The sequence below is a fragment of the Ailuropoda melanoleuca genome, chromosome 2 (genome assembly GCF_002007445.2).
Source record: "Ailuropoda melanoleuca isolate Jingjing chromosome 2, ASM200744v2, whole genome shotgun sequence".
Taxonomy (NCBI): domain Eukaryota; kingdom Metazoa; phylum Chordata; class Mammalia; order Carnivora; family Ursidae; genus Ailuropoda; species Ailuropoda melanoleuca.
In genome coordinates this window covers 103,676,498-103,695,010 of record NC_048219.1, presented here as the reverse complement: position 1 = coordinate 103,695,010, position 18,513 = coordinate 103,676,498, and the positions used below count along the sequence as shown (strand labels likewise).

Here is an 18,513-nt window from a genome sequence, read left to right as displayed (position 1 = left end):
TTTCTGACTAAACACCCTTGGAATTTTAAGCTCATCTACTTCAGCTTCCTATTGAGTTTTTTTTTTTAATTGCATAGCTTCTGTTTAAGTATTTCCAGTGGACCTGTTTGCCTCTCTTTTTTCCTAGAAAGTCTATATCTCTGACACTTGTATTTATTTGGGAGTGTTTCATTATTTTAAGTCCAAATTCGGTTTCTTATAACTTTTCCTGTTTCTGTGCTCAGAAGTAGAGTGTCGAGTGACACTTTCTATGATGAGGAAAGAAATATGTATGTGTGCAGTAGTGGATAATGTGACTGCTGAACGCTTGAAATGTGGCCAGTATGTTGAATAACTGAATTTTTTATTGAATATTAACTAAATTAAATGAAAATAATCATTCATGGCTAGTGGCTGCTGATTGGTAATGTGGTGTACAAACACTGCTTTCATCAGGGTATTACTGCCCTATGGGCAAGGGACTACACACACCATTTTTTTTCACATAATTTTGGGAAAAAAGTCTTTTGGTGTTAAGGCTTACTTTTGCATAGAAATAAAGGCATTAGGAAAATTTCAATATGTCCGACTCAACTTTAGAGGGTAGTCAGTACTTTATGGTAATTGATCAAGGAAGAGATGGGTAGGGAAGGTGTGGAAGGGGAAGGATATCGAGAGGACATTAGAACAACTAACCAGGGGCACTAATTTGACTGCCGTGACCAAGTTCATGTTTTCTGCAGGAATGGATGGGTCTTCAGTATAAGAAATAGGGGTGGCTTGGAGTCTACACTTAACTTTTGGTCTTTTCATCCTTTGGATTTTTTTCCCCAAGTTGTTGCCAGCATATAAATTCAAAAGATCCTTGTCGTTTCTTAGGTCTCTACTGAAGAGTCAGTTCTATAAGTGTGAAAGTGCTATTAAGATGAGAAGGTGGGGGGCGCCTGGGTGGCTCAGTTGTTAAGCGTCTGCCTTCGGCTCAGGGCGTGATCCGGGCGGTCTGGGATCGAGCCCCACATCAGGTTCCTATGCTGGGAGTCTGCTTCTTCCTCTCCCACTGCCTGTTTGTGTTCCCTCTTTCTCTGGCTGTCTCTCTCTCTCTCTGTCAAATGGATAAATAAAATCTTTAAAAAAAAAAAAAGATGAGAAGGTGGAGGGCCAAGCATATAAATATATGCTTGTCTTTTGTCTTTTATACAGTTTTTCTCCATTCCTAATTCCAGGGTGAACAGGTTGGAGAAGGAGATGCTGAGCTGCATTGTTTAGAGCTGAGGTGAATTGATCAGAGCTAATGGTGATATCCTTCCCCCAAACGATAGTACTTTACTTTCAGCCTTATGCAACTAGTGTAGCAGTTTTCCTGCTCTGGAAAAAAAAGGTGGGGGGCAAACACAAAGACGCATACATGTGTATACCCCCCCCACACACACAATACCATGGAGTTGGCACTTTACCTGTGGCCTCTCATTTCTCTTCTGGAACCACTGTGACCTACCTGAACCTCCCTGTCCAAACACAATATTCTTTATACTATACAGTATATCTTGTCATGTTTGCTTCTGGTTAATTTTTTGTTTCTCCTCCCTATCCAACAAAAATTCTTTCTCTGCCTGTTGAAGTTTACCATACTTATATTAAAGAAATTCACACTCAGAGGTGAATTAGTTCTCTAGGTTAAGAATAAAAACCATAGAGAAATTTTGTGATTCAAATGAATATCTAAATAGTGAAAGTCTGCAGAAGTGAATGACTTTGAGCTGAAAAGATTTCCCTTCCCTACTCTGAATTTTCTTGAATTATTGTGATCTGACCTGACTTTAGATTACTTGTAGAGAAAAAGAAAGCTAAGGAACACCGGGGTGGCTCGGTCAGTTAAGCATCCAACCCTTGATTTCGGCTCAGGTCATGATCTCAGGGTTGTGAGATCGGGGCCCTACATGGTCTCTCTGCTAGATGAGGAGCCTGCTTAAGATTCTGCCTCCCTCCCTCTCCCCTCTCTTATTTCTTTCTCTTCCTGTCTCTCAAAAAAAAAAAAAAGCTAATTAGTGAAATTATCTTCTACAGTTAAAACCCATTATGCCTTACCTACCTGTTTCTGCTTAAAGCTATGCATAAACTGGTAGTGTCCTAAAACACTAAGTGACCACTTCTAATTTAGGCACAGAAGAAAAACAAGTAGCACAAGAGGTAATTTAACTTGCTCTAGGGAAGTCTTTATTGATGCACGCACCAAGAACTGACCACATGGCTGACATCGTCCTCAGCGTTCAAGGAATTAAACAAAGCCTCTGGCAGCTGACAGGAGCAATATATACCATGAGGACTGTGTAGCTCCAAGATGCGGTTGTAGTTAATTCTATGCTAGTAACAGAGAAAAATCTACTACACCTTCAGACAACACCGGGACTTCAGGAAGCATTGCAGTCACATAAACTCTAATCTGCAAACAACCCACAAAGCAGGTCATTACCACCTACGTTTTACAAATGCGGATCCTGAAGCTCAGGGAAGTGGCCTGTATGGATGAAACCTTGGGCCCTGACCCTGGCTGGAGGAACAGAGATGAAAGTGTCCACACTGTCAGGCCAGACAGGTCAGAAATGAAAGAGGAAGCGGCTCAGTTTCTTCTCCCTGCCTCTCCTATCAGATAGAGATAGCTCCTTCTCTGGGGAGCAGTGACTGTGTCAGTAAAGGGAATCCAAACAGGGAAGAAACAGCTTCTCCCTCCTGTTTTTTAATGGGACTAGGAGGGCAAGGAAATGTCTCCCTCTTGAGGTGATGGGGCTGCTTACCGGATGTGTTAGTTAGTTAGGTAAATATGTTAGTGTGAGATAATGTGGTAGATGCCACAGGAGACTTACTGCAGTTTTTAGAGAATCTGTAACACCTTAAATTGGTGTTTTCTGGAATGTTAATAAGTATTCTCAGAACAAGAGTTGTATGAACAAAGAGCTCTATTTACAGGTACACGTGGGAGAAACTTCCTACTAGGTTCTTCCTATTCAATGCTCTGAAAAGTGCTGCAGTGGAGAAAGCATTTGATTTTGTTTAAAACGTTTCTTTCCACATTTGACCATGGAACCATGTGTTTTCTTCCTCTCCCAAAGCCAACCTATTAACATATCATCTCTACAGAACACATTAAGAAACGTTTCATCAAACTAAAGGAATGAGTGATGTGGAAAATTTGGGCAACTTTATGTATCCGAGTGAGATTAGGGAAATGTATTTGTCAGGGGGTGGGTTGTATGCGACCACCTTTGTTAGACTCTTCAGCTCTTCATCTCTCTTTAGTGGTGTCTGGATCTGAGAGGGTTGCATTATCTATTTTTCTGGGGTTATAGAACCAGCTGGTGTTTCATTTATTCTGTGAATGCTAAGCAGTGTTAAATATGAATGTTAAGGTTAAGCGTGTGTACCTTATTTGCTTAATCTAGGTGCAGGCTGGGCTCAAAGAATTATGTGATAGGAATGAACCAGGTTGAAAGTGGTGTCTCCCTAACAGTCTTCCAAGATGGGATCATGAGATTTGTAAAACTAGAAAGAGAACATGACTGTGAACAATTAAGATTATGGGAGATTTTTTCCAACTGCCAAGAAGTGTTCTGTTGACTGTTCCAGACTTTTCAAAGTGCTGTAACTTCAACATCCGAACCTCCTTTTTGTGTGCATAATAAACATTTCTGCTCTGTGTAATTTTAACTAGACTGAAGGATGCTTACACTATCCAGATACCAGCTGTTGAAGCAGCAACTTTCAAATGATTTTGCAGATCGGCAAACACATTATATCATTGTGGGTTTTGCAGCTGTCCTTTAGTTAGGCTTGCTTTGCTTTTTGCAGAGTAACTTGTGTACAGTTACAGAAGAGTATTTGTTTTCCTCCAGCAGTCTTGGCAATTAGTGCTTTCCTATTTCCAGTTTTTCTTCAGTGCAATAGGTACTCTGTACTGTGAACCATTTACAAACCAAGGTAATGACTTAAAAGTTTTTAAAGAGCAATTACCAGAGAAAAATGAAGAAAGGAAAATCCGTTTTCTTGGCTTAAGTCATTTTAAAATTAATAAATAGTTGAGTTCCTCTTGTGTTTAAGGCACTCTGCTAGTGTTTTACAGCCTTTGAATAGTTAATGGTATAATTTAGTTGGGTCAAGAGTAGAGGGGAAGGTGGTTCTAAGGAGCACCCAGATTCCTGAGGTGAGAGAGCATTATCATTTCAATGCAGTGGAAGGAAACCTGGGGAGGCGAGAGCAAGGAGTCTGAAATCAGAGGATCTTAGGGTAGAACTTGGAACACAGAAGGTAGATTGTGGAAGGCCCTGTTAAGGAGCTTGGAATGGAGCCTGAGGTAATAGAATGAAAGCCTTTGGAGGATTTTCAGCAGGGTATACCAAGGTCAGATTGGCCTCTCTAGGTGAAGATGACTCAGCACAGTGAGGAGGATAAATTGGAGAGAGTCAGGCCAGATGCAGGGAAGCCCTGGGGATGTTAGCACCTCTTACGTAACAGTGGGTTGTCAACAAGGGGGCAGTGGAGACAGATGGAGAGTCCCAAGTTTTCATCGATGCATCTCTTAGTCGATAGATCAGTGATGAGCTAAGGATGAGAGAATTTGAGGGCTAGAAAGTCCACTAATCCAAGCCCTTGGTTTAAGATGTGTAAACAGTCTCAGGACAATTCAGTCACCTTGGTAAAACTTCAGGGCTCGTTAGTGGCAAAGCGAGGATCAGAATCCATGTCTCTAGGGAAACTTTGCTTTATATCATGTCTCCATTGTGATTTTATTTTGTATTTTATTACCTTCATTTAGCCTTAACTGCAGAGTATTGAGTAAAAGAGTAATTTCTTTTAATATCATTGTAAACTGCCAAAAGGAGGGGTACCATCCTAGAGGGGAAGTGCTTAATGGCAGCTGCCTCTGCCTCAGCCTCTTGCTACTTGACTTTGAGCAATGCATTCATTTAGCTCTAAAATCTGCTTCCTGTCCTGTACTCTACCAGTCTCGCACGTCTCCTTGATTCAGGAAGCAAGTATTGATCGCTGCCCATGTTCCTGAGACCATAGTAAGTGCTGGGTAGACACAGTGACTGTAGCTCTGTCCTTGAGGTCCTTGGGCCGAAAAGTAGGCAGGCCAGCAGGTGAGAGGAGCAGAGGCTGCTTGCGCTGCAGCCGCAGTGATGGGACACCCAGCCCTGTCCCAGGAGTCAGGAGCAGCTTCCTCGGCTTGGAACATTATCAGGGGCAGTGCCAACATCGTAGTTTCAGATTGTCTGGAAGCGTAGGCTGAGGAGGCAGTTAACAAAGCTGTAAAAATAATACCCATATTTCATTTTCTGTACCTGACATTTCCAATTGGTTGTGTCATTATTTATCCTGAAACCCTTTCTGGGGTTGGCCTTATGGACAGCAGATCGGTTCTCAGGCTAGATAACTGAGTCATTGTCAACTGGTACCACGTTGAATTACAGACCTCAGTCTGCAGTTGTGAAGATGATACTTACTTCTGAGGCATTCATTTCTATTCTAGACTACACCATCCCGATCCCAAAGAGGCATCCTTGATCTTGAACACCTTTCCCCAACTTTAAGCTATGATTGAAGGCAAGCTTTCTCATCTTAGGGAAAATGTTAGTGCCTCATAAAATCCATGTTCTGTCCAAGAGGCCAAATATGCCTCTGCAGGGAACACAGCATCCTGGCAGAAAGTGAAGCTGTGTACAGATCTTATATTCAGTACTCCTTCATTCTTTAATTGCTTTTATCAGATGAATTTTTGTAGCAAAATGTAAGATACACACATTTGCTTTAATATATGTGTATATCTAATACACAACATAACATAATATGAATATATATTTATAATGTATAATATATATTATATTTACATGTCTGTACTTGAAATATTCTACAGCTAGGTTTAGACATGAAAAGTCTTGGCATATGAAATTGCCATAGTCTCATTCAGTTGCCTTCTTGCTAAAGTAGACTTTATTCTGTGGGGTTTGCTTCTCAAACATTGCTTTCTTATCACTTTTTTTGGGGGGGGGGTCCAGTGTAACTGTCTTCCTTATAACTTATACCTTGCTTTAATCATTTTGCTTTTGCACTTGCTCTTGAGCAAGCAAACAAAACTCTGGGCATTGTGGTCTTGTAGCTCAGAACAGCAAAGAAAAAATAAATAACACTGTAACTGTAAGGAAGAAACTGTGTCCTGGAGATTAATTCATATCAAAGCAGATGCGGAAGGAAGCTGCTGCTCTGGCAGAGAGAAGGAAGAGCTACAGCTGTCTCAAGGTTTATATTTCGTAGATTTTGTGACACTGATGGTAACACAGATTCAAAAGCACTACATTTCTATAATAGATTCATCACAGATACTAAAGATATAGAGAGGAAGATTAAATGAATCCAAGCAATACCAAAAGAAATAGTCAAGGCATTTATATTTTAATGCAATTTGTTTATTTTGCATACAGCAATCCACAACTAGTTGAGCAGTGATGTAAATCTGATAAATCTGTATGTTAAGGATTAATATGTAATGACAGGAACAGTACTGTTTGTTAACTTCATCATTTTGCTAAATTTCTGTGTGCTATTCAGAAAAATGAGTTTCTGGGTTTCCTTTGTTCATCTTACTAATGTTCTGCTGCCTTTTTGTTTTAGATCATAAGCTTTCCAATGAAATTTTATCTTTTTAAAACCTAATACTGTTACAGTTAACATACCCTGTTTTATTAGTTTCAAGTGAACAATATAGTGACTCATCAGTTCTATACCTTACTCAGTGCTCATCATGATTAGTGCACCCACTAATCCCTTTCACTTATTTCACCCAGCTGCCCTCCCAATTCCCTACCGATGACCATTAGTTAGTTCTCTATAGTTAAGAGTCTGTTTTTTGGTTTCTTTCTTTTTTCTTTGTTTTGTTTCTTAAATTCCACATATGATTAAAATCATGCAGTATGTGTCTTTCTCTGACTGACTTATTCTGTTTAGTATTACACCCTCTAGGTCCATTCATACTGTTGCAAATGGTACGATTTAATTCTTTTTTATGGCTATTATTCCATTGTATATGTGTACCACATCCTCTTTATCCATTCATATATTGATGGACAATTGGTTACTTTCATACTTTGGGTATTGTAAATAATGCTGCAGTAAACATAGGGGTGCATATATTTTTTCAAGTTAGTGCTTTTGTATTCTTTGGGTAAATAGTAGTAAAATTATTGGATCTTATCTTTAATTTTTTTTAAAAGATTTTATTTATTAATTTGACAGAGATAGAGACAGCCAGTGAGAGAGGGAACACAAGCAGGGGGAGTGGGAGAGGAAGAAGCAGGCTCATAGCGGAGGAGCCTGATGTGGGGCTCGATCCCATAACGCCGGGATCACGTCCTGAGCCGAAGGCAGACGCTCAACCGCTGTGCCACCCAGGCGCCCCCTTATCTTTAATTTTTTGAGGAACTCCCATACTGTTTTCCACAGGGCTGCACCAGTTTGCATTCCTACTAATCGTATTCCATGGTTCCTTTTTCCTCCATATCCTCACCAACACTTGCTGCTTGTAGGTTGGATATGAAACTTTTATTGGATATGTCATATGCAAACATCTTCTCCAATTTAGTGGGTCACTTTTTCATTTTGTTGGTGGTTTCCTTCACTGTGCAAAATCTTTTTATTCTGTGTTGAATTAAAGTGGTGAGCGTGGACCTCCTTGTCTTGTTCCTGATCTTAGGAGAAAATCTCTCAGGTTTTCACCATGAGTATGTTAGCTGTAGGTTTTTCATATATGGCCTTGCTTTATTATGTTGAGGTAAGTTCCCTGTAACATACTTTGTTAAGAGCTTTAATCATGGGGGTGCCTGGGTGGCACAGCGGTTAAGCGTCTGCCTTCGGCTCAGGGCGTGATCCCAGCGTTAGTGGGATCGAGCCCCACATCAGGCTCCTCANATCTCTCAGGTTTTCACCATGAGTATGTTAGCTGTAGGTTTTTCATATATGGCCTTGCTTTATTATGTTGAGGTAAGTTCCCTGTAACATACTTTGTTAAGAGTTTTAATCATGGGGGTGCCTGGGTGGCACAGCGGTAAGCGTCTGCCTTCGGCTCAGGGCGTGATTCCAGCGTTAGTGGGATCGAGCCCCACATCAGGCTCCTCCGCTATGAGCCAGCTTCTTCCTCTCCCACTCCCCCTGCTGTGTTCCCTCTCTCGCTGGCTGTCTCTATCTCTGTCGAATAAATAAATAAAATCTTAAAAAAAAAGAGTTATAATCATGAATGGATGTTCTACTTTGTTGAATGCTTTTTCTCCATCTATTGAAATGATCATATGGTTTTTATCCTTTCTCGTGTTGATTGATTTGTGCATATTGAACCACCCTTGCATCCCAGGAATAAACNCCCCCTGCTGTGTTCCCTCTCTCGCTGGCTGTCTCTATCTCTGTCGAATAAATAAATAAAATCTTAAAAAAAAAAGAGTTATAATCATGAATGGATGTTCTACTTTGTTGAATGCTTTTTCTCCATCTATTGAAATGATCATATGGTTTTTATCCTTTCTCGTGTTGATTTGTGCATATTGAACCACCCTTGCATCCCAGGAATAAATCCCACTTGATTGCATTCCCCTGATGATGAGTGATGTTGAGCATCTTTTCATGTGTCTGTTGGTTATCTGGATGTCTTCTTTGGAGAAATGTCTGTTCATATCTTTTGCTTGTTTTATAAATTGGATTTTTTTTTAGTGTTGAGTTGTGTAAATTCTTATGTAGTTTGAATACTAACCCTTTATTTGGTATGTCATTTTCAAGTATCTTTTTTCAGTAGGCTACCTTTTAATATTTTTGATTGTTTCTTTGCTGAGCAGAAGCTTTTTATTTTGGTGTGGTCTTAATAGTTTATTTTTGTTTTTGTTTCCCTTGCCTCAGGAGATGTATCTAGAAAAATGTTTCTATGGCCTGTGTCAGAGAAATTAATGACTGTGCTTTCTTCAATGATTTTTATGGTTTCAGGTTTCACATTTAGGTACTTAATCCATTTTGAGTTTATTTTGGTGTAAGAAAGTGGCCCAGTTTCTTCTTTTGCATGTTGCTGTCTAGTTTTTTTAATACCATTTGTTGAAGAGACTTATTGCCATTGCCTATTCTTGCCTCCTTTGTTGAAGATTAATTGACCATATAATCAGGGGTTTATTTCTGGGCTATTTTGTTCCATTGATCTGTGTGTCTATTTTTGTGCTAGTACCATTCTGTTTTGTTTACTACAGCTTTGTAATATAACTTAAAATCTGGGTTTGTGATACCTACAGTTTTGTTTTTCTTTTTCAAGATTGCTTTGGCTATTTGAGGTCTTCTGTGATTCCATACAAATTTTAGGTTTGTTCTAGTTCCGTGAAAAATGTTGCTGGTATTTTGATAGGGATTGCTTTGGGTAGTATGGCCATTTTAACAATATTTTTTCTTGAAATCCATGAGAATGGAACATCTCTTCATTTCTTTGTGTTGTCTTCAATTGCTTTCATCATTATTTTATAATTTTCAGAATATGGGTCTTTTACCTCCTTAGTTAAGCTTGTTTATTCCTAGGTTTTTTAAATTATTTTTGGTACAATTGTAAATGGGATTGTTTTCTTAATTTCTCTTTCTGCTACTTTATTATTAGTGTATAGAAATGCAATGGATTTTTCTTTATTNACAATTGTAAATGGGATTGTTTTCTTAATTTCTCTTTCTGCTACTTCATTATTAGTGTATAGAAATGCAATGGATTTTTCTTTATCGGTTTTATATCCTTCTACCTTATTGAATTTGTTTATGAATTCTAGTAGTTTTTTGGTAGAGTCCTTAGGTTTTATATAGTATCATGTCATTTGTAAATAGTGAAAGTTTTACTTATTCTTTAGTAATTTGGATGTCCTTTATTCTTTCTTCTTGTCTGATTGCTGCAGCCTGTAGTTTTTCATAATATTCTGTTATAATCCTTTGTATTTTTGCAGTGTCAGTTTTTAATTGTCCTCTTTCACTTTTGATTTTGTTTACTTGAGTCATCTCTCTCTCTCTCTCTCTCTCTCTCTCTCTCTCTCTTTTGAGGTCTGGGGAAAGGTTTAACAATGTTGTTGATCTTTCTAACAACCAGCTTCTGGTTTTATTGATCTGTTGTGGTTTTTTGTTTGTTTGTTTGTTTGTTTGTTTCTATTTTATTTTTTTCTTCTCTTATCTTTATTATTTCCTTCCTTCTACTGGTTTTGGGCTTTGTTCATTCTTTTTCTAACTCCTATAGGTGTAAGATTAGGCTGTTTATTTGAGTTTTTCTTGCTTCTTGAGGTAGGCCTGTATTACTATAAACTTCCCTCTTTGCTGCATCCCGAAGATTTTCAGTCATTGCGTTTTCATTTTCCTTTGTCTCCATGTATTTTTTTGATTTCCTCTTTGATTTCTAGGTTGGCCCATTCGTTGTTTAGCAGCATGGTATTTAAACTCTATGTCTTTGTGTGCTCTTTCCAGATTTTTTCTTGTGGTGATGTTAAATTTCATAGGGTTGTTGTTGGAAACAGTGTATAGTATGATTTTGATCTTTTTTGAATTTGTTGAGACTTGTTTTGTGGCCTAATATGTGATCTATTCTTGAGAATGTTCCATGTGCATTTGAAAAGAATGTGTATTCTGCTGTTTTAAGATGGTATGTTCTGAATATATCTGTTAGATGCATCTGGTTCAATGTATCATTCAAAGCCATAACTCCCTTGTTGATATTTGGTTAGATTATCTGTCCATTTGATGTAAGTGGGGTATTAAAGTCCCCTATTATATTTTTTTTATTATCAATCAGTTCTTTATGTTTGCTATTAACTGTTATATGTGTTTGGGTGCTCCTATGTTGGGTGTATAAATATTTACAATTTTTATATCTTCCTGTTGGATTGTCCCCTTTATTATTATAGAGTATTCTTCTTTGTCTCATTACATTCTTGTTCTGAAGTCTGTTTTGTCCAATATAAGTATTTCTACCCCAGCTTTCTTTTCATAGCCATTTGCATGATAAGTACTTCTCCATCCTGTCACTTTCAATCTGCATGTGTCTTTAGGTCTGAAATGAGTCTCCTGTGGGCAGCATACAGATGAGTTTTGATTTTTTTTTTCCTTTTTCCATTCTGTCACCGTGTCTCTTGATCGGAACATTTAGTCCATTTACATTCAAAATAATTATTGATAGGTATGTACTTATTGCATTTTGATACTTTTTTTATGGTTGTTTTTTGTAGTTCTTTTCTATTCCCTTCTTGCTCTCTTCTCTCATAGTTAGTTGGCTTTCTTTACTATGCCTGGTTCAGTGGTGATGAACTCCTTTAACCTCAGTTTGTCTGGGAAACTCTTTATTTCTCCTTCTATTCTGAATGGTAGCCTTGCTGGATAGAGTAGTCTTGCCTGCAGGTTTTTTTCTTTAAGCACTTTTAATATATCCTGGCACTCCCTTCTGACTTGCCAAGTTTTTGTTGAAAAATCTGCTGATAGACTTATGGGGTTTCCCTAGTATGTGACTGTTTTCTTTTCTCTTGGTACTTTTAAAATTCTCTCTTTATCATTACTTGTTGCTATTTTAAAAACTATTTGTCTTGGTATAGACCTCCTTGGGTTGAATTTTTGGGGGGATCTCTGTGCCCTCTGGATCTGGATTTCTGTTTCCTTCCCCAGATTTGCGAAGTTTTCAGCTATTCTTTCTTCAAATAAATTTTCTTCCCCCTTTTCTCTCTCTTCTCCTGGGATCCTGTGATGTGGATATTATTATGCTTCATGGTGTTGCTAAGTTCCCTGTATCTATTTTCATTTTTTATTACTACTTTTTCTCTCTCCTCTTCACTTTGATTGCTTTCCATTACTCTGTCCTCCAGGTCTCTGACCTGTTCTCCTGCCTCTAGTCTACTATTTTTTCTGTCTAGGGTATTTTTAATTTCCGTTATTGAGTTCTTCATCTCTGATTGGTTCTTTTTTATGTTTTCTCTCTCTTTGTTAAGGGTCTCACTGAGGTCCTCCACTCTTAACTCCAGTGAGTATCTTTATGACTGTTGCTTTAAATTCTCTATCAGCATATTACTTATCTCCTTTTCACACAGGTCTCTTGCTAAGACTTTGTCCTGTTCTTTCATTTAGGATAGTCTTTTGTCCCTCATTTTGTCTAACTCTCTGTTTCTATGTGTTAAGAAAGTTGGCTACATCTCTTGCTCTTGAAAGTAGTGGCCTTATGAGGAAGAGGTCCTGTAATGCCCTACTGTGAAGTGCCCTCTGTTCACCAGAACCTGGTGCTTCAGAGGTGTCTCTGTGTGGGTTGTGTGTGCCCTACTGTTGTGGCTGAGCCACTTTTGCCTTCAGTCCTGACATCTGCAATGTCTCTCTTTGCGTGCTGTGGGCATAGTTGGATCCGTGGTCCCCGTGTTGTTAGTGGGCCAGTCTGGGGCCGCTGTGGGCCTGAGTTGAGTCAGACCAGGCATTTGCCAGAGACAGAATAGCATGAAACTGCAGGACGCTTTACCTGTTTGGTCGCCTGAGAAGCTTTCTTTGGTGTGCAGGGCCTGCAGTCAGACCAGTCAGGCCTGCAGTCTGCTCCCAGCCCTCTGCTTGGGCTGCAGTCTGACTGCTGTGTGTAGTTGTCTTCCCTTCTCCCTGGGGCAGGAGTCACTACAGAGTAGTGTTGGCCCCTGTCAGTGCTGCTTGTACACTGCCAGGCTTGTGGTACCTCTTTAGACGGGCTCTGACCAAGAGCATATTGGAGGGGCAGGTGTGCAGGAGAACATGGGGTGGGAGAAGCAGAGTTAGCACGGTTTGAGTGGGTGAGCTGTGGGTGGAGACCTGGAGCCGGGCCTGGCTGGAGGGTACCTATAGGAGACCACAGGGGCTGGACACACTGTTAGCAAGTTAGGTAGCAAGTGTCAGGCATTGCCCTTGTTCCTGCAATAGCCCTGTATTTATGCTGGGGGGTGGGGGGAAGGAAATGTTCCCTGCTCCCTCCTGTGTCCTGGAGAAGTCTCTCAAGTATCCCTGCCCCTCCAGCACATGCTCTGAGAGTAATAAACAGAGCTACCACCCACATATCCCAGGTGTTTTTCAAACTGCTGCCTCTATGCTGTAGCTTTGCAGGCTGTTTGTTGTGCTGCCTCTTTAAGGGCAAGGACTTAGTTTCCTCTGGCTCTCCAGGCCCTTCCAGAACTGAGCCTGCTGGTTTTTGAAATCCCATGTTTTGAGTCCTGCTGATTGTAAGAACTCTCAAAATTCAGCGCTCCTGGTTTTCAGAGCCAAATGTTATGGGGATTTGTCTTCCCAGTGTAGGCTCCCCAGTGTGGTAGTCTGTTTCTCTTCACTTTCTGCACCTGTGGGGTCCCTCCCTCCTGCAGACAGTCCCTCATGTTCCTTGAACTCCTGACTGAATCTCTGTCCTTCCTACCCTCTTTGATGTGGCCTCTTCTCTACATTTAGCTACTGAGAGTTTGTTCTGCCAGAGTTTGGGTAGTTTTCTGGGTTGTTTACACTGATGTGAATATTACCTTGTTGTGTCTGTGGGATGGGGTAAGCTTTGGACCCTCCCACTCTGCCATCGCCCCAGATATCCCTGTAATTATTTTTGAAATGATAATTTATCACTGGGCCACAAAAAGACTCAATTTGTCAACCAGTTTAAAAATGTTTGACCAGTTAATGTGAATATACAGTCAAAGATCAAGTTTGAACAAGAAATTTGAAGATTTTCATGGATGTCTTTTGGAATTTCTCTAAATGGCTCTTAAAACAATTGGATTTGCTAGGAGGGAGAACACCCTGGTGTGGTGAGTAAGGCATTAGGCTTTGACACATGCCAACCAAGACTTAGAGGCTTGGCCTGATCCTTCCTGGCTGTGTGACATTCAGTTAGTAAAGATAATGATAATAGATAAGCAGGCTCCAGGCTTCCTCCTTGTAAAATGTCCCAAATATCAGTGCCCACCTGAGAAGACAGTTGTGAGATAACACATGAAAATTACTTAGCATAGTCACACCCTGAATAAATGGCCATTGGTTAATAGTATCATTACCATTTCACAAGTTATACTAGTTCTAGCCTATGAGATTAGTCATACATCATCCGTCATACAGTGCAGACACATTTTGGATTGAATAACATTGGTTTGCTTTGCTTATTGAATTACGTTCGGTATATACTCTATGTAATATATGTTATATAATCCAAGGAATAGCACATAATATACATATAATATGTACTATATATAGTCTAGTATATAGAGTATATATTATATACTATATAATTCAAGGAATCCTTCCTTATAATGTTTTTTTTTTCTTTTCTACTTAGAATATTGACATTTGGTGGACATTCAATGTATATTCTTTCATTTAATATGGCAGAAGTATACTGATGGGCAGTCAGTCATGTACATCAGAAGCAATAAAATTAATGCTTCAGTGCATTCATATTTCGCCAATATATTTGCTTTGAGTCTCATTAAGAAACAAATGGTGTCAAAATTTGGGTTAAATACAGAGATCAACTGTTAGCAATTTACTTGTTTTTTGTTGTTTTGTTTCTTGGTGTGTGGGAGGCAGCAAATGCTTTATTTGAATGGTTAAAATGTTTCCCATTCAATATATTGTTAGTTTCTTAATTAACAAGTAAATGCTAGTTAACACTACTTGGTGCTATGGCTGTTTAGCACCTTATGCAAAAGACAGGTCAAAACCCTTTGATTTGTTGAGTTAAATGTGCATTCAGTATTATGCAAAAACCATAACCCAGGATATATGGTTTAGCTGTGACCTTAGCCTGCAATTATTTCTCAATGAAGCTCTGCCAACGCCTTTGTCAGGTATTTGTACTGTACCTGCCAATTAGCTCATTTTCAAGTTGTGAGGTTAATCTTTATCTATGTTACCTTTAAGCTAAATACTTATTGTTCCCTTAAGCACTTTGGTACTTTAGAAACTCATTGGAGTGAACTTCCTTGCCCGAGTGTGTTCTTGCCTGACCCGCTGATACAAGCTCCTTTGAAGATGTGAGGTGGTTTTATATGAGGCTGCGAGGATCGGAGTGTCTACTTTATGGAGAGAATCGGCCCGATATGCATCACATGGACAGTGTTTTCCTTTTGCCAAAGGACACACACTGGTCATTCAGATCAGAGACAGCCTTCAGTTACTAGAGCTGAAATACACCACTTTGATCTGTGTCTTCTTAGAGTCAACATAAACTTTTGTGGAGCACGCCTTTGAAAAGTGCATGCTGGCACTCGGGGTCACTATATAGTAGTCCACTCTTTGAACGTATGAGAGGAAATGATATTTTTATGTTTGGTAGAATGATAATCTATGTAACAATAGTGTGAAACCACTTTTCTTCAATTGCTACCTTATCTGAAGTACATACAAGCGTGCTAAAATGTCTTTTACTTTGATATATTTTTACTATAATAAAGTTTTTATCAGTGTGTATATACATATTTGGTTGTATTTGCTCATAAATTCTTAAACTAACGTGGTTATACATGCTGTGTCTTAAGTGAGTTCAACGAGTTCTGTATTGTATTCTGATTTGGAGAAATGCTTGAGTTATTCACATTGAGTTTATTACATATGAAATTAAAAGAGTCTATTTTACTTCTCTTTCAGAATTATGTGAACACTTCATTTATGTCAGTACAAAGTGAAGACCCACCACAGGACTAACCATGCCCATGAATATTTAATTTTTATCACTCTGTTATACTTTAAATGAATTCTTAATATAACCCTCATATGGCCTATAGAATATAGTTGAAGGTGTGATGGTGCAGTTATAGGAGAGTGGAGTTTCAAGAAGATGAGAGGAAAAGTCTTCACTGAGGACCCATTTTAGATAGCTGGGGTGTTTATCCCCCTCTGGCTCTATCAGAATACAATGCAATTTCATTTCCTAGAATTTCAGAATTAATAAGAGATACCTTGGAGTGGGAGGCCTTGTTCTTGACTACCATTAATTTAGAAAAAAGCTGAGAATGCAAACTCAAACATACTATTGACTCATTTTCGGATCTCTTGTTCATAAGAAAGTCCCTGTGTTTTTACCCTCTCTCATCTACCTACAGTATGAAGGGGTAATGAGAGTAAGCAGTACTGACCTTGAAGGCTTCAGGACGTGTTTTATATCAGGTCTTCAGGGATCCCTGTGTGCTTACTTTACCCATCTTCATCCTGACTGATAATATACATTCATCTTTCTTCTTTTCAGATTAAGATTTGTTTTTTCTTATTTTTATCCTTGCGACTCAGAAGTGGTTCCTCTGATATTTTTGTTTCATGTAATTTTGTTGTTTAATGATTTTAGTAGGAAAAAATAAAGTCTGTATTTTTGTTTGTGATCTTGTCCTAGTTATACTTTGTTTTGTTTCTGGTTGTATTCCTGCAATTGATATTTATGTTGTTAACATCCCTGTGCTTAGTCCTGTGAATAGTAATAGATGCATTACAGTGGACAGTCTGTTCAGTATGACTGGCAGATAATGCATGTCCTAAGTACTAGAATGGTAAGTTCAGGTGTGTAATACCTTGATTACTATTATTTCAGTGCTTAGTATAATCTCTAGATTTTTAGGAATTTTTACGAGCTTCATAAACTGACTTGGATCTCTAAGGTAATGAGATGAGGGCAGAATTTATAGTTAGAAAAAAGTAGACAGTTTTTTTTTTAATTAAAAATAGGGGCACTTAATTTTTTTAAACAGTATTTAACATTTGGACATCAGTTATGCAGAGAAATTCTGTTTGAGAAGCAAGCCTTCCATGGACAGGAATTGGGAAGCAGACTTGAGGCTATAAACATAACAACCTGGCAAATGTGGCCAGTGGGTTGGAGAGTGCCATGCAAATTGAGAACGGTTGTGGCTGTGGAATGAATGGGGGTTTGGTCTGGGTGCCAAGTCAACGTAAGGAATGAAAGCTACGTTCCATGAAGATGGTTTCATGACAACCCTGGCTTTCAGCAAGTTGATGAAAAGCTTTATTATTCCAATTCCCCTGCAGTTGCAGGAATCCTTCGGGGGGTTCAGCTTACCAAGAGTATTACCTCATTTGCACAGAACTTTAAAAATTTCAGTGATTGATTTTTATAAATATACATGTGTCTGACTTAGCATAATCAAAAACATGCATTAAAATATTTAAGAGTTTAATTGCAATATACCTTTCAAATCGATATGTAACATCTGTTTGGATTTATCCCTTTATCTGTCAGATAAGCTTCTGTTAATCCTCAAGACCTATTTCACGTATTAATTTCCCATCTTCTCCTAGGTGAATTGTTTTCACTGTAGGGTTTTACCAAGATATTTCATAATTAGGAGCAGAGAGGAGACATCAGACAACCTAATCGTGAATCCTAGGTCTGCTAAATTATCAGCTTTTTGACCTTGGGGTAACCATCTTATGGCTTGAAATCTTGATTTCTTCATTTGTGAAATGATAGAATAGTAGCTAATTAATAATAGTTACTGAACTTCTTTTGGGAGTAATCAATGACATAGTGTATGGTAAACATGTACAAAGTGCTTGTCATATAAAGCTCATTTAATATTCTGTTTTGTAAGTGGTGGTTACTACTATTTACTTAGGACTTCTGACATTTTTGTTTTAACTTTTTGCTTGTAGAGTACTTCCTCTGTTATGCTGGGACTCTTTCCATACAGCAATAACTTGCTATGTATTGGTCTTCCTCAGCAGCTAGCATGTGTTCTGAACATAGGTATTTTATTCATTTAGGGTGAATAAAGAAAGAATGCCATTCCTCTACAAAATGCTGCCAGATGGACTTACCAGATACATGTTCAATCTTATTTTACCTCAGTGCCACCCATCACCTATCCTAAAGCATCTGATATTCTGTACATGAAAATCAAGCTCTTTTGAGATGCTCATATCTAGGATTGTCCTTGCCTTATTTATTTGTCTAACCTACTTATTCCAAGACTCAGCTCAGACATCACCTTTTCTCACGCTTCCAGCTAGGTTTAGATACACCTCCTCCATGCTCTATTTTGCCTACCTGTCATATGTTACATAACCTTTGTTGTTAGTCATTGTTTTTGTCTCTCACCCATGAGATTATATTCTTTTCAAGGGCAGGCACAATTTCCAAAGTCTTAATTAATTATGAATGTTTTGTCAGAGAGTTAGTTCTCAGTTCCTTGAAAAGATTCAATAAACATGTGTTGAGCTGAACTGAATATTTTATATAGAGTTTCACTTTCTTGATACAGCTTTTTGACATGTATTCAAAAGGACGCAATTACTATATTTGCATTTGCCTGTGTAAAATGTGACTTCGAGACCCTTGTATAACTTAGCTGTCAGACATGTAAAAAATTGAACTCAAGAAATAAGTAGCTTTGAGCTCTTGGGAAAGAAAAGAAAAAGGATTTGGTTCTTCTTGAAGCATGATCTCTAGCCTTACTTATATTTTCTGTGATATTAATCAGTCTATGACTATATATAGCAAGCAGGTTTGCTGGATCCTTACAT

General features: G+C 38.6%; 1 protein-coding gene across 2 annotated transcripts in view; it reads left to right on the top strand.

Annotated features, from left to right (window-relative positions):
- DPP10 (dipeptidyl peptidase like 10) overlaps positions 1–18,513 on the top strand; it is a 632,664-nt gene that overhangs the window by 35,646 nt on the left and 578,505 nt on the right. The gene's annotated exons all lie outside the window — the stretch shown is intronic.